This window comes from Mus pahari, chromosome 10 (assembly GCF_900095145.1).
Source record: "Mus pahari chromosome 10, PAHARI_EIJ_v1.1, whole genome shotgun sequence".
Taxonomy (NCBI): Eukaryota; Metazoa; Chordata; class Mammalia; order Rodentia; family Muridae; genus Mus; species Mus pahari.
In genome coordinates this window covers 38,769,193-38,791,031 of record NC_034599.1, presented here as the reverse complement: position 1 = coordinate 38,791,031, position 21,839 = coordinate 38,769,193, and the positions used below count along the sequence as shown (strand labels likewise).

The following is a 21,839-nucleotide window of genomic DNA, read 5'->3' as shown; positions in this document are numbered from 1 at the left end:
GGTCAACTCTGCTTGTTCAGGCCAAAAAGATTTATTATTACTTTTTTTATTATAAATACACATGAATTTGTTGGATCACAGGTCATAGGCGGTGCTGTACAGAGCTGGTATAGGCGCTGAACACCACAGAGATAGACAGACAGAGACTGAGTCCACACAGCAGGGCAGGCCAGGCCCAGAGCAGACCAGGCAGCATTGTGGGGCCTGCAACACTTGGTTGGTGGGCAAGAGTCATCTGGGAGTCTGGATCAGGACTGGTGGTCCCCAGACAACTTGGAAGATCCTTGGTCTAATCTGATTGAGGTCTAGGGTGGTGTTACAGTGGCACCTGGATTCAGCTTATGTCATTCAGGGCTTTCCGAGTGAACTCAGGTAGTACAAAGGCTGTGCGGTGCATGTCCGAGTTATAGCATTTCAGTGGCATCTGCTCCACCTGGGCCTGCGTCAGTGCTGCACGGGCTCCCGGAAGTTGGCGTTCAGGTTTTTGCTACACAGCATGGAGCTGATCTGGCCACTGGGATAGGTGGGAATGGTACAGTAGGCGTAGCCCACCACAGGGAAGAGAGATCTGCAGAAGTGCCTCATCTCCTTGATGAGGTCCCGGTGCAGCCACTGGCACTCGCCCTGGCAGCAGAGGATGCCATCTTCCTTGAGCGCTGTCTTCATGAGCTGGTGATAGAACTCCTTGAAGAGGCTCTCAGCAGGACCCATGGGGTCCGAGGAGTCAGTGATGATGACGTCGAAGGCATCTTGGTTCTGCTTCATGAACTCAAAGCCATCGCCCACATGCAGAGTCAGATTTGAGCTGGAGAAGCCAACAGCCATGCCAGGCAGGAACTTCTTAGAGGCTTCAATGACAAACTCATCGATCTCGCACTGGACCATAGACTCCACAGAGGGGTGCTTCACCACTTCCCGTAGGACGTCCCCATCTTCATCCCCGATGATCAGCACCTTCCGCCGGTTGGGGTGGCTGCAGAGCGGCAGGTTGGCGATCATCTCCTGGTAGGAGAACTTGTCTCTCTCAGGACACTGGATGACACACACCACCCAGAACCAGCACGTTGCCGTAGGTTTTACTGCGGAAGACAAGGAGGTCTTGGTACCGCGAGCGCTGGTGGTGCAGCAGCTGCTCCACTTGCAGTGACAGGTCCTGGCTGGGCCACAGGCTGCAGATCTCTCAGAACCAGCCCTCACAGATGGCAGTGGGGTGGGGCGCGGCTGGGCAGTCGACAGGCTCCATGGCGGGCGGACAGAGCCTGTAGCAGGCTCAGGACTGCAGGCCGCGCGGAGCCCCAGCACAAAGTGACCAGCTCTGCCTGCCGCCTGCACCACCGATTTATTTATTATTATAAATAAGTACACTGTAGCTGTCTTCAGACACAACCAGAAGACGGTGTCAGATCTCATTACAGATGGTTGTGAGCCACCATGTGGTTGCTGGGATTTGAACTCAGGACCTTCAGAAGAGCAGTCAGTGCTCTTAACAGCTGAGCCATCTCTCCAGCCGGTGATGGGGGGGTGGGGGTGGGGGGTGGAGGGGCTGTCTCTCTTCTTGAGGCTTCCATAAAACCTTTGAATACCCTTGGACTGAAGGCAAAACACAGATAAACATAAAATAATAGAAAAAAAAACAACAGAAAAGATAATAGAAAAAAATAAGGTGGAATGCAGTTGAGGCAGGCACTTGATGTGACTCTGGCCTCCACATACATATATACATACATACATACATACATACATACACACACATACACAAATGTGCAAACATACAACACACACAGTTGTGTAAGGAGCAAATGAGGAAGTAAACAGGCAAGTGTTTCATAAACCACAGGTACTCCACAAGTGGGAAGGTTAAACGCACACTCTTCAGAAATGGAAGGTTCCTTAGTGACAGGAGCTGCCATCGTTTGAATACTAACTGTGAGTCAGGATGCTACATCTGTCATCTCATTTAATCCTGGCGAGCTCTGTGGAGATGTGAGTGGTTCTGTCTCCCCTGCTTTAGGATTAGGAGCCCAGGACCGACCGTGCTCAGTCAGAACCCTGTTTCTCCCACCTGCTTACTTTGTCATCCTTGGAGGCTGGGTTTGGGCTATGGCGACTCATCCCTGAGGAGTCACAGAGAGGGTGACAGGCAGGACAAAGTCCTGGCTCCTGGCCCCAGTTTTCTCTCTACCCACCCCCCTGCAACTGGGAGTCTGGGGCAGCTCAGAGGGGCAGAGTCCTGGAGCGTCTGGAGACAAAGGGTTCATGCATGTAGCCCCGGCTGGCCTCAGATTCCTTCCGTGGCTAAGGATAACCTTGAATTCCTGATCCTTCTGCTTCTGCCCCCTGAGTGCTGGGATTGCCATACCCAGCCTATGGGGCACTGGGGACAGAACCCAGGGTCTTGTGCATGCTAGGCGAGAGTTCTACCTCTCCCCACCCATTCCCCAGTCCCTGACTTCATGCTTGAGAGGGGTTTCTGAGGATCTCCTCCAGTTAAGCTTAGTTCAGGTCTTGGTGCTCCTGCCTCTGGTCCTGTCACTGTGCTGTGGGATACGTCCCATGACCTGGGTCACCCTGCCCTCTGTCTTGAGAAGTAAGGTTGTCTTGCTTTTCACAGATCGCTCACAGTCTCTGAGGTGGGGTGGAGAAAGCTGCTGTGGGGGGACTCGGGGACAAGGTAGAGGCAGTGGGGGAGCTCTGAATGCCTGGAGCTGGAGAATGCCTCTCTGGGTTGAGAGCTCCCCGGTGGCTGCTCCAGGTCTGTTAAAGTACCCTGCAGCTCTGGGTGTTCATCACCACCCCAGCTCACCCGGAGCTGGAACATTCACTCCCCCACACGAGGGAAGGTGGAGAAGTTGCTGAATGGCAGTTTCCTTCTTCTTTGCTATGTGTCTCTGTAGATGAGTCATTTTCTTTTCTGCCTGCTCTGTTCCCTCCCTCTCTGGATCTGGGTAGGATCGCTATTGAGTCTGGCTGCCCAGGTTTTTCTGTTTAAGCCTTGGGCTTCCCTGGGTCTCAGCCACATCTTTGCGCAGTCTCCTGAACCATCCACCAAGTAGCTCCTCTGTCAGAAACAGTGCCAGGTACAGACAGGGGCATGACTCCTGTAGACAGCTTGTGGTCAAGCAGGAGAGAAGAACATTACACGTAAAACCATATAATCCAGGATTCAATTAACACCAAGTGTGTGTTATAAGCAAGAAAGTAGCCTGACCTATAATCGCAGCTACTAGAGAGGCTGAGGCAGGGGAATGAGTAGCCCTGGCAGAGACAGAGAAGTCTCAGGGCCAACCTGAGCAATTGTGATGTTTGATCTTTATTGTCACTGTGACGGGATTTAGAATCACCTAGGGGACACAGCTCCGGGGCATGTCTGTAAAAATGTTTCTAAAGAGGTTTAGCTGAGGAGGGAAGAACCACCCTGAATGTGGGTGTTAGGGCTGAGGGGGCCAACACCTTGACTGAATAAAAAGGGAATAAGGAGAAAGCCAGGAGAGTATTGCCTGTCTCTTTCCTCCACCTTCTGGTCTTCTAAGATGTGCCCATCTGGCACGCACTCCAACTCTTCCACAGCCATCCTCCACCAGAACTTCCCTGCCACAGTAGACCACGTACCCTCAGACGGAGTCAAAGGGACCTTTCTGCCCTTCACCTGCTTCTTGTCAGGTCTTTGATCACATCAATGAAAGTGAGAAGAACAGCTGACACAGCAACTTAGTGAGATCCTGTCTTGCAGAAGGCCCCGGGCGTCAATGCCTGTTAGTGGGATGGAAAGCCAGGCTCACACATGTAATCCCAACACTCGGGAGGCTGGGGCAGAAGGACTGACAGGACTTTGAAGACCAGACTGGGTTACAGAGTGAGTTCTAGGCCTGCCTAGGCTAGAGTGAGGACCTGTCTCAAGAACTGTGCTGGCCAGGGGGTGGGCTGTGGGTGTGTGGGAGTTGGGGGTCTGCTAGCTCAGTTGCTAAAGTGCTTGCTTGCTAGACAAGCTTGAAGAATTGAGGTCGGACCCCCAGGGGAATCAGCTTGGGCTACATTATAAGACCCTGTCTCAAACAAGAACAAAAACAAAAATAGTAAAAAAAAAAAAAAAGCTATCTATACATTTAACATAAATGTATCTTGTTTTATGTAAATTATATGTTGATAAAACTGATTCTGGGAGAGAGCTCGTTTTAGCCTTAATTTGAGTATAGCCTCTCTCATTCAAATAAAGAGACTTTTAACCATTCACTGAAACAAAACAAGGCAGAACTGGCTGGCAATTAGATTTGCCTCTTTTAAAAGCCAACTCTCTGGTCCGTGGGTGGAGACAGCACAGGTGGGGGGGGAGCCTGAGAAAGCTTTAAGGTAGGGCTCTGGGTGTGGAGAGGAGGCCTTGGAGGGGCCCCTGCTCTCAGCTGGGCATGGTGCTGCCAGAGACTGTTTCCAAGTCAAAGCAGGGTACCAGGGAAGGACCCCTGTTTTCAGAGGCACACATCCATGAAGGGGCATACTCCTGGGGCTCCTGCCTCATGTGTGTTTGTGTGTTGTGTGAAAAGACAGTTCCCAAGCACTCAGGTCTCAGGTGTCCTTAACCTAATTCTCTCCTTCGAACTCACATTCAGGTTCGCGGTCTCTGACTCCCCAGGCCCGTGCACACCTCCCGCTGGGCTCCACGAGAGCTTCTGCAGCACGGAGGACTCTATTTCAATGCCGAGACTCCTTCGCTCACGCATCAGCCACGTGGAGACTGTCAAGGAGACAAAGCCACAGTAGCAGTGGGGCCTGCCTCATGGTTGTGGAGACCAGTGGAGAGGAGGAGTGGGAAGGCTCTCTGTGCTCTGCTCCAGCACACCCTCAGCACTCCGCTGTGATTCATGAACTGAATTCGCTCACACTTCCATTCACACTCCAAAATTAGCCGAGGGCGTGTCGGGCAAGGTAATTCATCCCTTCACCTAGTCATTCACTTGCTCAGCGCATCTCTTCCGGAGCTGTCCTGGGTACCCACCCTTTCTCCAGCCTACCACCGCCCATCTGGACAGCTCAAAAGACCAAAGTTGCCAGGTTCTTGTGGCAGAAGGCGTCCAGTCCTCCACCTAAAACCTGTGCAGACTGGCAGGGGTTGGGGTACAGAGTTCAGGCTAGATCTTTCTATCAGCCATTCTTACGGTTCCGCACCTGGTCCCCAGGAGTCAGGCCTGTTCCCATCCCTCCCGGGAAGCTTCCGTAATTGGCTTAATTAATCAGCTCAATTAGTTAGCATCTTCTGGGCAAGTGCCTCAGCTCCTTTCCTGCCTGGCCTCTGCCATTGGGCTTTGCCCAAATCTTCTACTGTATGTCAGGTTCAGTGATAGTCACCAAGACAAGAGCAGAGCAGAGAAAAAAGGGGGCCCTGCCTTGATACACTAGCTGCTGGGGGAAGGGAGCCAAGCTGACATCGAGAAGTCGTGGCCTCTGTTCTGGAGGAGCAGTTATCTGACACTGCCTGTCCCTTGTTCCTGACCCTGACACTTGCTGCCCTGCACCTTCCTCAGGTTCAATCCACCTTCTCAGGAGGCCATCACACTGAGTGGCCAGGCTCTGCTTGTCTCTTTTCTGCCACCCTTTCTGTGTATCTGGAGGCAAGGGACAAGGGACAGGCAGTTTGTCAGTTGTTCCCAGACTGTTACTGTCCGTTGTTGTTGCTGCGTGTCTATTTGCTTGTTTCATCTTTGGAGACAGGGTCTCAGGTAGCTCAGACCGGCTTCAAACTTAAGATTTAACTGAAGAATAATCTTTACCTTCCAAGCGCTGGGATCAATGGTGTGTGTCAGTACGTCTGGCTTATTTTTTAACAACATTTTATTTTTATAGCATTTATTTTACTGAGGCCCCCAGACAATCCTTTGCGTACAGTACCGTTTCTCTCTTCATCAAGTAGGGGTCTGGCTGGTGCAAATGAGCCACCACTTGAACATACACATACCTTAGGCTTGGAGGTGACAAGCTGGACTGTTGTGTATCCGTATCTCTGAGGAGAGGGGCTTTGGTTTCTTGCACATCTCTTATCAGTCTAAGCCTCTTCATTTCCCCTGCCCACTGGGCTGCTGGTCACCTCCTAGCGGCCCTTGGTATTTCTAGCCAAGCTCTTATGCCGGAGGCCTCCGTAGCCACTACACCTCTGCTGTCCGAGGATCTGATAGGTGGCAGAGCTTGACCTGGTTCTTCAGGAACACATGGGAGTCCATGGGAAGAACAAGGCCACCTTCCAGCTAGGACGGAAGGAGCAATGGTGGTGGCAGAGGACGCCTGCATGTCTAGTGCTTCCTTGGAGAAACCCTGAGGTGAGGAGAGAGGGGAGGGGATGGAGCCTGGGGGGGGGGAGAGTGTGACCTTTGATTCCCGCTCTAAATTCATACTCCTCAGCAGGTTATACATTATGGTAGTAGGGTTTGGAAAATAAAGTATATCGCAGTGGGCTTGAATAGTCCATCCCCCCCAAGTTAAGTTCACACTCTGAACATAGGGGCATACATGTATATATACATAGGACACAGTGGCACACACCTTTCATCCCAGACTGTCCAGGGCTACATAGTGATAATCTGTCTTCAGACAAACAAACAAACAAACAGGAGCATATCTTGATTTGTAATGGGGGTCTTCGCGTGGCAGGGGAGATGGAGCAGTGGTAAAGGCACTTACCACCAACCCTGTCAACGAGAGTTCAAGTCCCAGGACAACACATGGTGGAAAGAGAGAACCCAGGCTCCTGTAGGTTGTCCTCTGACTTCCACATAAACACAAACACACACACACACACACACACACACACACACACACACACACACACACACACTCATTCTCTCTCTCTCTCTCTCTCTCTCTCTCTCTCTCACACACACACACACACACACACACATACACACATATTCCCATACTCCACACTTTTTTTTTTTATAGAACAAAAAAAGGCTGGATGTGAGATAGACTCAGTTAATGCCAGCAGTTGGGAGAGGAGACAATGTCAAGCAGATCTCTGTGAATTCAAGGTCAGCCAGGACTAGTCTCAAAACAAAACAAACAAACAAACAAACAAAACCAGAAAAAACTCTTTGTAGGCATGTTTAACACAGGGATCTTGCGATGAAGTCATCCCAGATTACCAGGGAAGAATCTCAATTCAATTACAAGTGCCTTTCGGAGGGCGCACAGAAGGCCGGGGAAGGCCTGGCAGAGCTGGGTTGGAGCTCTAGGCTGTACGGACCCAGGAGTGTCTGGAATTCCAGGAAGGAGGGTTTAGAGGGAGGACTCTCCAGTGGGCTTGGAGGAAGACGGCCAACCCTTCTGACACCTGGGTTTGGGATTTCTGGCTCAAGAGCTTTACAGAATGACATTTTGTTACTGCTAACTACTTTGTGGCCATTGCTTTGGCCAGAGGAAAAACACAATCACCTTCATTAAAACAGAGTACCATTCTAAAACAGAGCTCAAAAGTCACCTGTGCGATCCAGACTGAGACCAGGGGCTGCCTGGTCACTGCGGGTAGAGAGAGGCAGGGGGACCCCAGGCAGTGTGTGTCTTGCCTCCTGACAGGCTTTTAGCCTGTGCAAATGGTTGGCTGCTAGCATGGCTCTGCCCTGATGTCCTTGGCAGCCCCTTCCAGGGCAGGCTGGGGGCTTTGTTCCTTTCCATATAGCAGGGAGACCCTGAGAACATCTTCAAGGAAGTCGGGAGGCCTGCTTGGGACTGCCAACACATTTCTTACTGTAGTTGGGCCTGGCTTCCTGGGCCAGTGCCTGACTTGGTCTCTCTGGCACCAATTCTTGCTAGAGCAGTCCGAAATGAGTCATGGTTGGGTGAGGGGAAGCCCAGAGCCTTTCTGGGGTGGTGACATGTGGCTGGCTTCTGAGACTTTGCTGTGGGCTGAGCGTCTGTGCCCCACCACCGTTAACATTGACATCCTAACCAGAAGAGTGAGGTACTTGGCGACAAGACTTGGGGAGGTGATGGGGTCACAAAGGGGGAGCCTTGCTAAGACTCATGTCCTGAAGGACCCTAAAGAGCCCCGCTCTCACCTGCCAGATGAGGATTCCCTGGAGGGGGAGCCATCTGTGTCTGGAGAAGCACCAAGCCCCGCATCCTCTTCGTGAATGGCCTAGGGAGGGAAGAGGAGCCAAGGTCCCCAACTGGCGCATGCAGGAGTCAGGAGTCAGGACAGAGTCGAAGCTGTGTGAGGGCAGCTGATGGTTCTCAGGGTGCCATTGCCGCCGGTTGTGGCAGGCTTCTCAGCTCTTGTATCCTGTGACATTCACCTCTGCCAAGCCCCACCTGCCACAACCGCAGTCACGGACGTGCGGACACCAGCTCAGTCCCGCTTCCGTTTTACCACCGAGATCACCATCTATGCCAGTCTGTTGGCTTTAGTCTCTAGCTCTGCTTGCACCCAGGCCTTATTTTCTCTCTCTCTCTCTCTCTCTCTCTCTCTCTCTCTCTCTCTCTTTCTATTTTAGTCGATATTTTCTTTATTTACATTTCAAATGTTATCCCCTTTCCCGGTCTCCCTCCGAAAACCCCCTCCCCTTATCCCCTCCCCTTCCCCCTGCTCACCAACCCACCCACTCCTGCTTCCTGGTCCTGGAATTCCCGTACACTGGGGCATAGAGCCTTCACAGGACCAAAGGACTCTCCTCCCATTGATATCCAACCAGGCCGTCCTCTGCTGCAAATGCAGCTAGAGCCGTGAGTCCCACCACATGTGATCTTTGGTTGGTGGCTCCTATTTTCTTTATTCAGAAGAGGAGCCAAGAACCCCAAACTACTGAGTGTGACCCTACCTGTGGCTGCCTGAACAGGGATAGAAGGGAAAGTAGGCCTCAAGGAAGGAGCAGTCAGTCTTAACCCTGGCCGTCCATATGGGAGGGCGTGGTGTGGCTCTTGGAGACAGTCCCCAGGGGCATCTCCAGAGATGGCCCAGATGCGTCCCTCCCAGCCTAGATGCATTCTTCATCCTCAAATGGCTGACATATCACAGGTTTTTTGAGACCCGCTCAACTTGGCATAGGGCAGAGAGCATTGCTTGCTTGCTGGACATTTTTTTTTTCTTCCTTTTTCATGGGGGCTGGTTGGGTGAGTTATTTCTCATCCCCGTGTGTCCCCTGGGTGCCTGCCCAGTGCCTGTGGGATGTTTACCGCTCCCCGTGTTGGTTTCTGGGTGGCCAGGTGAGATCAGGGCCGCGGTGAAGAGCAAGGTGGGGGGAGGGGCGAGCAGGAAGACTCATTTCCTGACTGACTGACAAGGCTGATAGCATCTCTCCCATCCCTTCCCCCGGGAACCTGCTTACAGAGGAGTTCAGCTCCAGTCATCGTAGCCGTCAAACGCACCTCTCTGTCCTGTGCAGATAAACTCATCACTCTGGAAGGCAGGCAGGCAAGCAGGCAGGCAGGCAGGGAGGCCCAGTCGCGGGTGTGCCGAGGGGCACAGACCCACATCCTGTCCCCCACCTGGTGCCAGGAGGCTGGCATGTTGTAAGTGTAGTGGGGAGCTTCTCTGCCCTCTGCCGTCCCTCACTCAAGACTGGGGAGGGGTCTCCCAACCCTCAGAGGGGAGTGTAGGTGAATGGAGAAATACTCCATCACTCCAGGCAAAGAGACAGAGGCCTTTCTCAGAATCCAGGGCCAAGGGTCCACAACAGACCCTGAAATGCCTGTCTTATACCCCAGCTGCAAGATGTACCTGTAATAAAGACCAAACCCTTTTAGCCCTTTTGAAGTCATAGATGCCATTGAGATGTGACTCGCTCCCTGCTCAAAAAGCTCAGGTTGAGAAGTCCTAGACGAATGGCCTCCGGTCTGGATGCACGTGGGTGCAGTGTATATGCCAACTGAAGGCATGCAGCAATATTGTCTCACAGCCTGGGTAGGCATCTCAGGCTGATAGGGCACAGCGCTGATTTGCTGAGGGATCCACATGGCTCACATCCAGTAGCCCTGGCTTTGTGTACACAGGCATGTGCCATCGTAAGTCACTTTTGAGACACACCCAAACTCACTCCTAGTGGCTCCACTGCTACTTTATGGGGCTGGGGGCAACTGTTGCCCTTCTGGAATTGTGGACACACAAGTGTGCAAAATGAGGAGCCCTCTTGTGGAAGCGAAACCCAAGCTGGTATGTGGATTGTTACCCTCCTGGGCATGTCTCAGCCTGGGCTTCTCCTGCCTTGCCCTAAATTCTAGATGACATTATCTGAGGTGACTGGACATGTTGGAAAACCCCGTGTCCTCTGCAGCTGGAACCTGTCCCTGTCCTGTGTGTCACTTCTAAATACTTTGTGAAGGGACAGCCCTGGAAATAGCTGCTGGATACTTGCCTGGGCCATTGTCCTGGTCTATCTGGCTAGTAGCCTGAAGGCAGGTAGGCAGAGGGATCAGGGGGGACTCCTCCCACCCCCTGGCAGGCATCACGTGGGCAAGTTTGACCTAGATCTATGACCTCACCTGTGCTTCTTACTATGCACAGTCCTGCTGTCGGGTCACCAGGGCATGGCTGAGGTCACACCATCACCCTTTAGGCTATCACACACACACACACACACACACACACACACACACACACACACACACACACACCCTGAGTCAGTAATGCTGATGGAACAACAAAATGAGGATGTGTGTGAAGCGAAGATCTGAAGGTAGAGATAGGCTCTCCCCCTCACCCCGCCCGGCCCCGCCCCCGCCCCTCTGTGTGTGTGTGTGTGTGTGTGTGTGTGTCTGTATGTATGTATGTGCACATCTAAGTCCACACTTGTGTCTTCATGTGTGTGTAAGTGCACATATAAATCTACACTTGCATCTTCATGTGTGTGTGTGCATGTATGTATGTGTGTAAGTGCATATATAAATCCAGACTTGTGCCTTCACTTTAGGTGCAAGATGCCTTTGAACACTGGAGGAAACAGTTCCTTCCTATTGGACCCTGCAGCCACATGCAGTGCTACAGCTACCTCAGTGAGAGGGGGGCTAGAGGACACGTGAAGGCTTCTGGGAGGAGATGGCACTTTCTGTGTCACAGGAGTGGCCAAGGAGTGTTGCTCCAACCTGGCCACTACGAGGTCATCTTTGTTTAACCGCAAGCCTGCCGGCTTCATTTTCAGGCTGGCACAATCAGGTGCCTCCTCATTCTTGGCCTTGCGGGTACACGTGAGCAGCTGTGACAGAAGCCCTGGGGTGGGCCTCTGGGTGTGATAGGGAGGTTCCTTCCCTTGGGAAGCTCAGGGGTGCATGTTGAAGTCATGCTTGCGGGTTTCTGCCTGATCCAGTTTCCTTGCCAGTTTTCATAGGCCTCAACCAAATGGGAGGGAACGATGCATAGAAACCCACCCTCCATGTAATGCATATATTCCCCAATGATGCAGGTTCTTGCCCCACTCACTACAGGGCACCTTTGACCAGCTTCTGGTTCTGGGGAGGATGACTATATATGGCTATGGGTGTGGTGGTGGGCAGAAGAAACAGTTTGCAAACACTTGGTGTGACGCTCATGAGCCACCACATACGAATGCAAATGTCTGTCCTCTATGTGGTAGCACGTAAACCCCCCTGTAGGCTTTGGGCAAGAAGTGGAGAAGACAGGAGATCTACCTTTGGAGTCCATCTAAATCCCCTATACCACAGCCAGGGGCGGTCTGTCCCTCAGGGTGCTGAAGGACCCCAGGCAGCAATATGCTGGGCTTGGCTGGAATCCTGGTGTGGGACAGGAAGTTAGCCAGCCTCATATCCAGGACAAACTGCAGCAGTGTAGCAGGAGTCTGAGGAGGCCCTCCCTACTTTGGCTTCTGGTGCTAAGTGTGTGTTTATTTTGGTCCTTCTATGTGACATGGAAACACATATACTTGATTCCCACTGCTCTGTCTGCCCTTGAGCAGTTGAACATGGTGCCAAGGTGGCTAAGGCCTGGCCCACCATTTCCAGTTTCTTGAAGAGAAGCGCCCTCCCCTCCCCGGCTTCTACAGCACAGGGTCAAGGCATGGAGGGGTGAATATTATCTTATGCCAGGCTCCCAGGAAACCTGGGTTTCCTGATAGCTCAGATCTGATCTTAAAAGCCAAAGCTCAATGAACAGCGACTAAAGCGCTTGGAATTCCTTCATTCAGACACACTATCAAAGGTATGAATTGTTATGCCTGGCTCCAGCAGGATCAAGGGGGAAGAGAACCCTGTGCTCACAGGGGCGCCTTCTACTGACCCCATGGCACAGCTAGGCATTCTGGTCTCACTGTGCGGAGAAGGAAACTGAGGTACAGCAAGGACCCACGCTCTGCTAAGGACTGCTCGCTGTGGTTTGGGTCCGCGTCGGCCTCAGTTTCCGCCTCTATATCGCTGGGAAGTCCAATTGGAGGAGCTCAGTCTCCCTTCTTCCTGAGCTCAGCCCAGGAGCTGGAACATGGATGGACATCTTTCTACAGGACAGATGTGGGCAGTGCTGGAAGAAAGGGCAGGAGTGGCCTAAGAGGAGTTCAGGAGAGGGTGGGGCTGTTTCATGGCACTGCTGGGGGTCTTGTTCATTGGAGAGCCAAACTCTGGCTTGGAGCAGGTTCTTTCCCCCTTCAATTGCCAACACAACTCCCTCCTAAGGAGGCTGAGCTGACGTTCATTCCTCATAGCACCCTTTATCATGGAGTAGCGCAGAGGGCCCAGCTTCACTCTTTGTTAGAATCTCAGACCCAGGGACAGGGGCTGTCTTCCGAAAGCTGTCTGCTTGAGACCTCTGCTTTCCTTCTCCAGTCCCTGTGCCCAGGTTCAGCAGTGTTTCATCCCTTTTTCTGGCTGGGAGGGGGTAGAGGTGGTGGTGGGGGTTATACTTGTCACCGGTGGAATGAGTGTGCAGAAGTCAGCAGATGCCGTGAGAACGTCAGTTGGGTGCGGGGGGGGGGGCTGAAGGGGTGTGTTTCCTGAGGGCTTGGGAGGTTCCTAGGTGAACCCCCCCCCCTTAAGCTGTGAAGAATGCGAAGTGAGAACAGCTGTATGTGCCTGAGGGATGGTAAGGGTGGAGGCTGGGGAGGGGGAGCGTCAGGGGAGGGGGAGGGGGGAAAACAGAGGCTCCTGAAAGGGAAGACACCCCCAGCCCTGTTCTGAGGGTAGACAGATGGTCTGAGCAGCAGAGTCTGGGTTAAGCCAGAGTGAGGATCTCCGCAGAGCTGTCCTGCTTGCTGCCTGAGTGGTGGCACCTCCAGGTCAGTGGGCTTGGCTAACCCTGTACAAGGAAGGACAAGCCCAGCCAGCCAGGGGTGCAAATGACAGCCCTATGATCCTTTTCTAACCACCTTTGAGTACCCATCCCCATACCCCCCTCGGCCAATGCCCGTCTTGTCCACCAAGGCAGCTCAATGGCCATTCTGCCTTTTCCAGGAGCGCCAAGTCCTGACCAGGCGTTTCCTTCCAGGCTGCTCATTGGGAAGTTCATCTTTGTATCTACCCTGCAGCACCCAGATGGTTAGGATGCAGGAGCGAGAGGGGATGGGGGAGAAATGTCCCAGCAGTGGCCCACCCCTCCCATCTGCAGGGGCCTCGGAGCATATTGCTTGTGGCAGCGTGTCAGGAGGCTCGATGTGGCACAGCCAGGCAGGCCTGACAGCGGAAATTGGAAGCTGGCTGCTGTTTGACAGGTATATTATTCCTGCTGCCCTCGATTTATTTACCAAACAGCGCACGGAGCCCCGAAACGCTTTCAGCGGAAGGAGAGGGTGGAAGCCAAGGGGCCTCTGTAACGGTCAGGCAGCCTTGGTGTGCTGAGGAGGAGGCTGGGGATTCCTAAGGAGGCTCACCCGGTCTTTGGATGACCCAGAGACTTTTCGGTGAGCATCCTTGAGGTCCTGGCAGAGGTTTCCTGAGTATCCTGGGTCCAGATGTGGGAAGAGAGGAGGTTTGGGGAGAGCAGGGTAGAATGAGTTGGATGGGTTCAGGGGCTCACTGGCACAGATGTTCAGATGAGTGAGAACTGAATTCTGTCCAGTGCAGGCTCCCTCTGCTTGGAGGAACACATGGTCTAGCTGGCACCGGCAGTTCCCAGCCATGGTGAAAGGCAGAATATTTAGAATCAGATAGTCCAGGATGGAAGTATAGGTTGGTTACATGCAGAATTTGACCTACAGAAGGACCAGCCCTTTGGAACACTACCCTCCCCACAGCAAGTGCTTACAGCCACAGGGCCTCCTTCCCAGACTGTTGTGAGAAGAAAATAAATAACAGGTTTTTGTTGTTGTTGCTGTTGTTTGAGCCAGGGTCTCATATAGCCCAGACTGGCCTGGAACTTGCTATGTCACTCCTTGATCCTCCTGTCTGCATCTCCCAAGTGCTGACTGGGATTATAGATGCGCACCACGGTGCCTGGTTTTATGGGGTATTGGAGATTCAACCCAGGGCTTTGTGAAGGATAGGCAAACTCTCTTCTGAGCTACCTCTGACGAAATAGCTCTTCAAAGGCTGTGTGAATGAATCTTAAGAAAACACAGCGAGCTCACATGGGAGCTTGATGTGTTTGGTGGAATGAGTCACGGGCTGGGAGCTTGGAATGTCTGCAGAGGTTTAGAGGGGTTGTCAGTGTGGGTGTGTAACTGGAGAAGTTCAGGTATAGATTTGCCCTGAGTGAGAGACATGAGTGCTCATCAGCCGGGCCTTAGCTGCCTCAGGAGCCTGGGAGTACGTGTAGGTGTCTGAGTGTGACCGCAGGCTGGTCATGTAGAGAGAGGGCATGGCAGGGGGAGTATGGTGCCTGCATTTGAAGTGGGCACTGTGACAGAGAATCAAGAATGCGTGGGAATATGTTTGCTTCAGTAGGGTTGTGGGGTGGTGTGCCAGAGCATCTATGGGGCAGGCATGGGTTAGTGTGTTCCTTCATGCAGACACAGGCATCTAGTCCAGGAAAGCAGGTTTGGCATGTCTACAGGATTGTCTTATATCCATGCTCCTGCTGCAAGAGTCACTGGGTTCCAGCGGCATAGAGAGCAGAGGAGCAAGTCAGCCAGCCTACCTCAGTGGGGAGCCACACAGTGGAGCACACTGTAGACACTTCTTCCTGGCTTCATCCTGGAGATCCCAGAGGCTCTCTGTCCATCTCTGTCTTCCCAGCTTCTAGGGGATCCCTTGGTATTTAATACTGACCATCTAGTCCCCTCCGTCCCCAGGATACTGACTGTGAAAGTCCAGCCACCTTCAGCCTTCATGGCTGCAGAACTGACAGCTGGCTCAGAGGTAGAGAGATGTAGGCACTGGGGGCCTGAAGCAATGGGGTCCTGTAGGCTCTGACTCCTGAGGGCTTCGGGTGTCTATCAGCCAGCAGGCTGGGGATGGGGTGATGAGATGCCAAGGTGCCTTTGAGATAACAATTGGTGTGTGAGTGTGTGCATGTGTGTGTGTGTGTGTGTGTGTGTGTGTGTGTGTGTAGGAGGAGAATAGGGCACTTTATGAATAGCATCTGTAAATCAGGCAGTCTCAGTGACCCTAGATAAGCCTCCATGGGGGGCAGCTTCTTCTCTCTGGGGTCATCAGACTGCAGTGGGGACGCTCCACAGAAGGTTCATATATGCCTTCTATGCGCCACTTCTGCACAAAGGTGAGAAGCTAAAGTCTGGAATTCCAGCAAGGACTTGAGGCTCTGTGCCTTAGGTGTTGTAATAGATTTTGGCTCTAACACTGGTACCAGTCCCTGGTCCACATCTGACTTGAGGCTCGAAACATCTCAAGGTGACTCTTGTATGCTGGGTGCTTTGGAAGAAGGTCCCGCAGTGGCCAGCAAACCATGCAGCCTGCCAGCCAGCAGTGGGAGAGCAGCACGGAAGGCCAGCGCCCTGTTGTGTCCATGTATGTGTCTATGCTAGAACTTGGGCCTCTAGGGAAGGTGGAGCAGCAGAAAGGCTGGGCAGTGTCATCTCCCTAACACAGGGCAAGATATGCCCATCACCAACATCCTCTGTGACCCTGTTCCTCCTGAGACCCCCCAGATCCAAGGGTTTCTCCATCCTTATCATCTGCCTTGCTTCATGGGAAGTTTCTGCTCCAACTCTGGCATGGCTGGCACTGGATTTGCATCTCTCCCGCCTGTTTCTGAACTTGTCTGTCTCCCTCTCCCCTTCTCCTCATTTCAGCAGTCACCTGCATCTCTCTACCCACCCCATCTCCTCTCCTGCATCCCTCTCTGCCCACCCCATCTCCTCTCCCTCTCCCTATACCCTGCCTTTTCCCCCTCTCTTCTAAATTCTCTCCTCTTGGAGCCTGACGTGCCTTCACACTAAATTCTGTTCCCCATCCTCTCTTTAGAGCGTAGCTGTGCTCAGAAGAGTGGTAAATAAGGAGGAAGAAGCAGGGCCTGGAGCTTAGAGCTTTGAGAGCTGTCTGCAGTCTCCTGATGGGACTGTCAGAACTTTAGAGACTTAGGGTCTTCGACTACACATCACTTTGTGTATGTGCACATATACACATACATGTGCTCTACATGTGTTCTTCTGGGGTCAGGAATGGCATCCTCCCTTCCTGAGGAGATGAGAAAGCCATTGCAAGAAAGCAAGAGAAGACTCCAAAGCTGGCTCTTCACGGGTGTTAGACGTTTATCAGGGAGCGGGCAGGTCAGGGAGGATGTGGAGTTGAAGGGCTTGGTGTGTTGTCGGTGGCTCATTTTGTCCTCAGCTCTTGCACTCAGAGGCCTTGAGTCTGGCTCTTGTTGCAGGCCTGCAGCCCCTTGCACAAGGGGAACCCAGAAACAAGGCCATCCTAGTGGGGCCACCAAGCTTTTCAAATGGCCAACAGAGAAGTTAGAACAAGAAGAAAGGAGGGAAGAGGAAGACAGAAGGAAGGGGAAAAGAAAACGGGGGAAGGGGAAAAGAAAACGGGAGAAGAGGAAGAGGAGGAGGAGGGGGGAGAACCAAGGGAAGGAGGAGGAGGGGGGAGGAGAAGGGGAAGAAGGAGGCCCAGAGAGGTACAAACAAACCTCACACATAAGTTCAGACCAAACAGGTTGCCGCTTGTGGACACCATGCCCAGTTGTCTCTCCATTTCTATCCACCCTCTCCACTTCAGGTAGTCAGCTCTCAGCCATCCCTTGGTCACCCTGTCATAGCCTTCTTTCAGTGGTCTGCCTCTTGGCCCCAAGGCAGGGGACACTTGACCCTGGCCAGACCAATGACCTCACCATAAGGATTGGTCTAGAGATAAGGAAGCCAGATTTAGGGATATTTGTTGAGGATTTGGGGAAGGGACTTTCTTTCTCTTGGTCAAGCTAAGGTGGCATATGTTTATTAAAGCTGCTTTGTCACCTTGGATAAGACGTTCTGAGAATAAAGCCAACACAACACAAAGGCTGAAAGCAAGGACCTGGATACAGCTGTGCCTGAATCACCTGGATACAGCCGTGCCCAAAGCATTGAAGCTGTAGTCTATGCCAGCCCATGGCTTTCTTGCTCAAGTCAGTGTGACTTGGGTTTCTGTCTCTTGGAAACAAGGAGTTAACTAGCACAGATATTGATGTCTTGACCCCTCTGAGCTAGAGTTCCCTCATGTGCAAAACGATCTGTTATGAATTCAAAAAGCACTGGTGCTGAAGAATGCCTAGTAGGTCCATGACCAGGAGCACCAATTATTTTTGTACAAAGCCTTCTGCCTCTGCTCTCTCACTTGATCTTTTAAGAAGTCTGCGAAGCTTCTGGGCTGATTAGATGGCCCACTTTCAGGGGGAGGATCTCATCATCAGGGGTGACAGGGGACAAGTGGCATCAGCCACCCTTCTCCTTTCTGCCCACAGGATGCTAATCTAATCTGCAAGGCATAAAATATCCAGACTCTGCCCTCTAGGATCCCACCAGGTTCTTCCCATGTGCAAGGCCCAGGGGGAGATGGAAAGATTAGAGGAAAAGCTGGAGTCTGAATCAAGTGTCCCTCTCTCTGATGGCCTTAGGTTTGAACATCCTTTAACCAGAAGTGAGTGTCTTGTATGGCAGCCTCTTCTCAGGCTCCCATAACCTCTTCCTTTCTTCAGACCTCATACTGATTGTGACTGGTTTCATCTCTGCTCAGCTAAAACATGCACAGGCGATTCCTTTCTTAGCCACTTCTTCACAAACCTGTTTGTGTAACACTGTCATCCCCAGAGGCTGACAGCCTTTGTGTACCCAATGGCATCCAACTATTTGGATACAGGCCCATGGACTCGGCATGCTGGGATTTTGTCCTGCTTGGTATTCCCTAATGGTCCTGGGACATCTTTCAGTCCCAGGTTCCTCCTGTGGATCAGAGTGAGCCACACTCTGTCTCCACAGCTTTCCTGACCCCTTACCTTACCCCATCAAAGCTGCCTTCCCCCATGCCTGTCTCCTTCCGCCCTATCTGTTGGGTGTTGGTGTCTGTCGGGTGTTTGTCTGATGTTCCCTGGGGCAGAGGGACTATAAATAAGTCTGTCTGGCTCTCCCAGGCCCATGGCTGCTGCCCCTAGCAGGCATGTGATAGATGCTTAGTGGCTGTTGGTTAAATTCAGTGATAGAACTTAAGAGTGACTCTCTGTGATTCATCCTCCTATGAGACTTTGCAGTAACAGTGGCTTTGGTCCAGAGTGTCCTCTTCTCTCGTAGCTGCTGGGTGTGTCCCCCTGCCTGCCCAGCCCCTCATCACCAAGGCTCAGCTCAAGGCAGGGTGTCCCCTCTTCTGGAAGTCACTCTTCACTGGTAGTCCCAGAAGGCCCTCCAGCAACCCCTTCCTGACTCTCCCCCTGGTGACAAGGGGCTGTGTTTTGAATTTGAAATGTTCCCCCATGAGCTTGTATCTTGAAGGATTGGTCCTTGGCTGGCAGTACTTTTTGTGGGCCTCTTTGGAAGTGGGACCTAGCTGCAGGCAGAAGGTCCCTTGGGGCTGGCCTTTGGAAGTTTCAGCCTGGCGCCCGGTTTTTGTCTGCCTCTTCTGCTCCCTGGCATGAATCGATATAAGCAGCCTCTGCCACATGCTCCTGCTGCAGTGACATGAGCTACTCTGCCACCTCTGCCTGCGGCAATAGGATACAACTCTCAGAAACCATGAACCAAAATAAACCTTTCCTCTTCTATCAGGCGATATATATATATATATATATATATATATATATATATATATATATATATATATTAATGAACACTTGAGGAGTCCTTGGCTGGGCGCTCTCACACCTGATCTCCCAGCACTATGTCTGGCACACTCTGGTCACAACACACAGAGGGCAGTGGCCTTTCTAGTACAAGCATCTTGGGGTGCATGGCCTGGGGCAGCTCTTGCCTTCACACTTGGCTCACCAGTAATGGTCTGTTAAGGCAGTGTGGATGTGGAAAGTGAGTGATAGTGAAAGGAAGAGAACACTGCAGTCGCCTAGAGCTGCAAGGTCTCAGGGGACAGGGGACAGGGGACAGGGGACAGGGGAGTCCCTCCTCACGGGTGAGGTGAGAACCTGCCTGGGCTTCAGCTCTCTTAGCTGAGGAGGCTGTGTTTCCATTGTGTTACTTCAGTGAAACCGAGCTGCTTTCAGAGCTCACCCTCTTCAGGGAAGCCAACTTCAGACTCCAGGTTGCCCTAAAAGCGAGGAGGAGGCAATCATAAATCAGCGGGGACACTCCACCAGGTCCGTTCTGACAATGACACTGTGCCCCCTGAGCCCTGTCACTTGGCTACTTGTGATTTGGTGAACCACTGCTGGGCCACACGTCACTAAGGGTCGTGTGGCCAGGCACGGGGGAGGCTGGCCTGGCTTGAAGCCCAAGGGTGTTGGAGAGAGAGATGCCAAAGAGAAAGAGAGAGAGATGAGCTTTGGGTTAGAGCCTTGGGTCACAGGCAACAGTGACTGATACACTTTCTCCATCCAGCTTGGTGCGGTGTTGGGATAGGAAGGGAAGACCCTCAAAGGCCCTTTGAGTACTGGGCTCAGGACACCTGCCAAGACTCTACTACTTAGCATCCTGCCACCAAAGGCCATATCTTGAAGGGGCTTCCGAACAGGCAAGTCAGGCAGGGTCTTCTTCATCAACCCCCAGGACCCTCATGTCATGCACACATGCCCTGAAACCAGCCTGGTACAGGTAACATGTCGACCGTTTATCCATGTTAAACCATGCAACTCCTAGGCCAATAGAAGCATGCTTACAAGAAGTTAGATGCTTTGGATCCTGCATCCCATGCTCAGCTCCAGATTAGTTCTATGAAAGGAAGAGGAGACTGGGTCCAGAACCAGGAAGCAGAGGCTAAGATGAGCCCCATGCCCCTGGCATCTCCCAGGAACCCTGAAAAGTTCGTTTTCCCCCTCTTCTACCTTCTCTGTCTCCCTTCTGTTGCCTAAGGAAGAGGCTCTGGATCCTGGTGAGTAATGCAGTATTGACAAGTTGCTTCTCTCTTCTTGGTAACCAGCTCAGTGAACAACAGATCAATTCGCAATCAAAGCTGCTTCCTGGGCCCAACACCACCCTGGGTGCTAACTCAAGCGCTCAAGTCTAGATATCCGGGCTGGCCTTCCTGCCTGCCTCCTGGGGGTAAAGGCGGGAGGAGTTGGGACTGCAAGTTAGCCCAGATCTGCTGGGTCAGAGCCTGAGGTGAGTGCCAGGTAGGACAGGAAGAGAAACTGAGGCAGAAGAAGGAGAAGGAGAGGAGGAGGAGGAGGAGGAAAAGGGAGAAGAAGAAGAAGAAGAAGAAGAAGAAGAAGAAGAAGAAGAAGAAGAAGAAGAAGAAGAAGAAGAAGAAGAGGAGGAGGAGGAGGAGGAGGAGGAGGAGGAAAAAGAAGAAGAAGAGACCTGAGCTGAGGAGAGACAGGCAATTCCCCCCTCCCAGTTGACACAGCGGGTGGGCTTGCTTCCTGGGGGAGTGTTCTGGAATGGGTCCTGCAGGTAGGGAAGGAAGAAGTATGGCAGAGGGAAAGGGAAGTTCCAGGCAGGAAGAAGGCTTGGAGTGAAGCTCTGCAAGGCAGAACAGAACAGCTGTCGTCTTCTTCTAGAGAGGAAGTGAGTCTGTGGAAATATGCCCTGTCGGGCAGAGGGGAGTTGGTGTTCAAGCCCAAGGAGAGGCCGAAGAGCTTTAGCTGATATGTGCTGATTCTATCATGTTCAGTCACATGCTCATCTACACCTCAGTTTCCCCATCTGTAAAATGGGGGTAGCAATACTAATTCTCTCTGGGGGATTTGTGGGGCTGGATAAGGGGAGAGGAGAGCAAGCATGTGGGTGAAACGGAAGCTGTGGAGCAGATACAAGAAACTGAGTCTGGAGTCCCACAGAGGACATCTAGAGCCCCCGCATGGTGCTGCATGCCCACGCTACTTGCAGACACGTTTTGGTGTCGTCATCTGGGAGAGGAGAATAACAAACCTCCACACCCCAAGACAAATACACATTGTCAGTGAGACAATGTATTCCTCGTACCAAGTGGTTCAATTCATGTCACTGCTATTCTAGGGAGCTGGGTGATTGGTGGGACAGTGACACGTTAATGTGGCCATAGCTCTGGTCATCCGCCTGGCCTTGCCTGACCTTGGGGAGCCTCAGTTTCTGGGTGTTGAAAATTAAGTTGTTAATGTGAGCCGCATACGGTTGCTGTGTGGTGCCCTAGCTTATTGGTGTTGTTTACAATAATGAGGAAGGGGACCAGATTGAATGTCCAGCTCTGACTCGAGAGGAGAAAAGATGGAGGGATGGAAAGGGTGAAGAGAACTTGAAGTTAGCACGTCAGACAACCCAGGGTCCGCTAGGGCTGACTGGGACCCTGTTGCTGCTCCCGCCTTGGAAAGCAGCTGAGCCCTTGGGCCTCACAGGAGGCCAGTCTCCAGTCTCCCATCTGTCACTGATGGATGCTCAGGCGGGGTGTCTGTGAGGGCTGCAGGCGGGATCGAT

The 21,839-nt window shown here is 52.4% G+C and overlaps 1 pseudogene; it reads right to left on the bottom strand.

Moving 5' to 3' along the window:
- Window positions 1–334: 334 nt before the first annotated feature.
- On the bottom strand, window positions 335–1,243 carry LOC110328684 (annotated as a pseudogene).
- Window positions 1,244–21,839: the final 20,596 nt, after the last annotated feature.